Here is a 4,604-nt window from a genome sequence, read left to right as displayed (position 1 = left end):
ATTAAGCTATTTTGGTGTGGTAGTAGTTTAACATTATGCCCAACACACGCTGAGCGGTAATACATCAAGCAAGAGTTCAAATTTTTATTAAGAATTGGGCGTAATAACCATATTGTCAACACTGGAACAAAACTACTACAACCCTGTCATTTTTTAACAGACACTGGATTTTAGTTTCAAGCTTCAGCATGAAATGTAGATGGTGGTGTGAATTCTTCCAAGGAATGCCAGATCTTTAATTTTTAACTTTTTACTTTTAACCTTATGCGGCTCCACCCACTTTGCTCCCTTTTAAACTTTTCAAGGAGCATTTCAGGTTCCGTGTTCCTGTCATGGACATACATACAAAAATAAATAAATGAATAAATAAAAATTCACCATGTTTTGCAACATTTAGCTGTCAAAAATGCATCAATAAGTTCAAAACAAGAGCCACAGCCCTGTCTACACGCGAAGGACCTCTGGAAATGTTCAAGTATTTTCAAAGGTTATTAGGGCGAAAAAGCAAAAATAAATAAAAAAGCCCACTTACATGAATCTGCTTAAGTTTCCTTCCATGCCAGGCAGGGTTGCCAGATAAGAAATGAACCATTGTATTATTGCTTCAAAATTAATGTTTTTGTCCCAAACTGTAGGTGCTGAATGAGGGTGTTGTAAGATGAGGTGTGTGTTAAGTTTGGTAAATTGGTGCACAGAAAATGAGGGGGTAAAAAAAACATATTCATGTTTATCTGACAACCCTGATATCGAGCTCAGCTGCATGCATTGAGCATGCAGTGTCAGTATGATCATAGATAGTTACATCCAAACTGGTGAATATGTGAACATTCCCTCAGACCTAGGATGTTGTTGGTTTGCTCCTACATGCTCAAAAAGGGGAGAGTACTGTAACACAAACAAGACTCTGCTCTCTTCCCCTGAAAACCTCCACTCTGAGACCAGGATTCAGAAACATTCAGTTTCAGAGAGGGGGGCTGTTGTCATATACAAGAACAGACGACCCGCAGAGGAAAGCTGTGTCTTCACTCTAAAAACATGTTGCGTAAACAGGACCTACATCGATCAGTCATCAGTTACTGGGAGTACCACTTATAAAAATAGCTTGGGTTCACAAAACAAACACAAAAACATATCTAACTCAGTCACTTTTACAGGTGTTGAGCTAGACTTTGGCTTAGAATCATCCTCGACTCATACTCTGAGCACTGACATTGCACCAGATTTTTATTTAAAACTTTGCCATAAATGGTGGCTGGCAATATGCTTTCTTTTTTTACATTTTACATGGAATTCAAATAAAATCAACGAGCAAGTATAAAATTTCAAACTAGAGAAAGATTTTTTTTTACAATTTATGAACCTGTCAAAACCTATGAAAGTGTTTTAAAGGTTTGTTTTGTCCCTTTATGGGATGATGTTTCAGTTACAACTCATAGTAATGCCTGATTTTATTATGTCCTAAATTTTAAAACTTGTCTTGCGTAGTTGACTGGTGGATGCTCAAGAAGATAAAACATTGATGACAACAAACAACAAAACATTAAAGGCTAATCAATTTGTTTCGTATTTCTTGAACTGTGAACTTTGTACCAAATATCAGAGATTGGAAATGATTGCAGACTACCTGCTCACAAGATGAGCTTTAAATAAAAAGTTTGTCAACAGACGCAGCAGCTTCAACCTTCAAAATGCTGCTGCCAGAGTCTTAACTGGAGTTAGTGGGAGAGATCATATCTCTCCAGTTTTAGCTTCTCTCCAATGGCTCCCTGTCAAATCCAGAATTGAATTCAAAATCTTACTTCTAACCTACAAAGCCATCAACAACCTAGCTCCATCTTATATTAGAGATCTTATTGTTCCATATTTTCCTAACAGAGCACTTTGGTCTCAGACTGCAGGTTTACTTGTGGTCCCTAGAGTTTTTAAAAGCAGAATGGGAGGAAGATCTTTCAGTTATCATGCTCCTCTCTTGTGGAACCAACTTCCAGTTTCTGTCCGTGAAGCTGACACATTGTTTAGTTTTAAACTGGGCTTAAGATTTTCCTTTTTGATAAATCCTATAGTTAGGGTCGGCTTGGTTTTCTGACCTAGTCCGTATCCTATGCTGCTATAAGCTTAGACAACTGGAGGACAAATTGAACTCATTTCATCAAATACATACAAATAGTTTGTCTTTGTAATTCTTCTTTCCTAACATGTGATTCTCTTTTTATTTATCCTCCTAGAGAATAACCTGATGGCCTCGGTCCTGGACCTGCCATTGTGTGTTCGTTTCTGCTTCCTGTTCCTCTCAAACCAGCAGGTTGAAGCAGCTTGTCCCAGGCTCTGATCTGCTGGAGGTCTCTTCCTCATGTGGGAAGCTTTTTCTTTCCACTGTTACATCTGTGCTCACTCCGGATGGGAGACTGCAACGATGTGAAAACTTGAAGCAATCTGTTGGCTCCTTAGATAAATATTGTTAATTGATGTTTTTATGTATGTGAATGTTTCTGTTCAGTGCCCTGAGACGACTTCTGTTGTGACTTGGTGCTATATAGATAAACTGAATTGAACTTCTGATCTCCCTCTCCTTTGGGCTAATTCATCATATCCAACTCGTAAACAAACAAACAAACAAGCAAAATCCCAGAGTAATTCATACTTTAAAAAGAAAATCGTTAAAATTGTCCAAGCTTCCATTAACGTATTCAAAAACGTCCCTCTTCATGTCTTCCTTTAAAAGAAGCAGTCCGTTTCCTCGTTCACAGTTCACCTCAGCGGCCTGTGGAGGGAACGACGTCATTAGGCGCCAACAACGTGCGTCGGCGCCGTCAAGTGCCACGCGCTCAGCCTCTCATCCGTTAAGCAGATAAAAGGTGGCATCTGTCTTTATTGTGCGAGAAAATCCCCTCGGCCATTGACCACGGACACTTCACATGTTGATGTGGAGGAGGATGTATAGACCGAGGCCCGTGCTGCTTTGTTCCTTCTTTGGGGGAGACGTTATGCAAATCAAACAAACCGTTTGTGCTCTCCATATGACAGATACGACACTTTCAGTCATGCTGCATGCAAGGTAGATCTTTTTCGCTCTGAGGGTGGGGAGAATTGGTTAGAAACAAACAAACAAACAAAAAATCGCAAACATTTAATATATAAAACAATTCCCCTCTCGACCCCCCCCCCCCCACACACACACACACACACACACCATGCTGACTCACTTTGCATTGATTTGGAGAGCATCCAAAATTACAACTTATGCAAATGTTTAGTGCAGCTGCCAAGCCTTTGAACAACAGGGCGCACAGAAAAACAGAAGCTGACGGAGGATGAGCATTTGGGTTTATCTTAACTAATCAACAGCAAAGGTCAAATGATACTTTATTCAAAGCATAGGCGGATCCCTGGCGTGGCCGGGTAACGATTTGCATTGTTTACTCTTCGCATGAAGATGTAAAATGTGTTTAAATTCAGAGCAAATGGTAAATAATATCCTTGGCGATTATTCAATTGTTCATGAAGCTGAATTGAAAGAAATGTGCTTTTGAGACAAGACTCTGAGTCTAATATAACCAAAACTATTTTTTATTGTAATCTTTCTGCTTAATTATAGGAAAAAAATATACATACAATATTTCAACAGGAAGAAAAAAAAAAGTCAAAAACAAAATACGAATGAATCTTGGCATCAATGCTTGTGTCCTCATGATACTAACATCTAAAATTACAGTTAACTTTCTTTAAATTGTGATTGAGTGACATCTGTATCATCAGCCTGGAGTCGTGGCGATATGAGACATAAGTGTATTTGCTCATATAAACAAGAATAGTGACTTTCTTCTTTAAATAATTTCATAGGATACATTTTGAGGCTTTAATCTCATTCATTGTTTCTCCTTTAAGTCCCGTCTACTTGATGTTTTTTTTTAAAACAGAGATTTTCTGATGTGTTTACACCTCCCGTCTACTCAAAAACTAAACTTTATCTAAAACTCTTTACAAAGTGGAGCTTTGTAAAAAGTCTGTTTTGGATTAATCTATGTGGTCGCCAAATAGAAACGATGACTTAAACCCATTTTACCTATGACAATGATCACTTTGAGTCCTAGAAACATTTAAATAAAACAACACTACAGCTTTTGTCTTATGGCTTACAGCAAGAAAATTTTAGATTTAAGTAAAAATAGGGGAGCAAAAACACATTACCACTTTTGCATTTCTGTGTAGACAGCTGTATTGTACTATTTTTTTTTTTAAACAATGATGCCATAGCACCAAGCCCTTTTATTACTGTGTCTAGAGTTTGTACCCTGCATACAAAATGTATGCACATGCTCCACGCCTTGTTTCCTACAAGAACCCTGCAGATGTTGGATGCTGTCTATCATGGTGCACTAAGATTCATAACTGGCTGTGATTATCGTACCCACCACTGCACCCTGTATTCACTGGTTAACTGGACATCATTAACTTCACGCAGACTCTCTCACTGGTACATTTTCATCTTTAAATCACTTCTTGGTCTGCTGCCTTCATACATCTCCTCCTACATGTCTCTGCGTGAGTGCAGCTACGGAGTGCGCTCTCAGGACATTATTACCTGCAGTGTTCCCTCAGTGAGG

This window comes from Nematolebias whitei, chromosome 1, assembly GCF_014905685.2.
Source record: "Nematolebias whitei isolate Nwh7 chromosome 1, NemWhi1, whole genome shotgun sequence".
Lineage (NCBI taxonomy): Eukaryota > Metazoa > Chordata > Actinopteri > Cyprinodontiformes > Rivulidae > Nematolebias > Nematolebias whitei.
Note: the sequence above shows the minus strand (reverse complement) of the source record.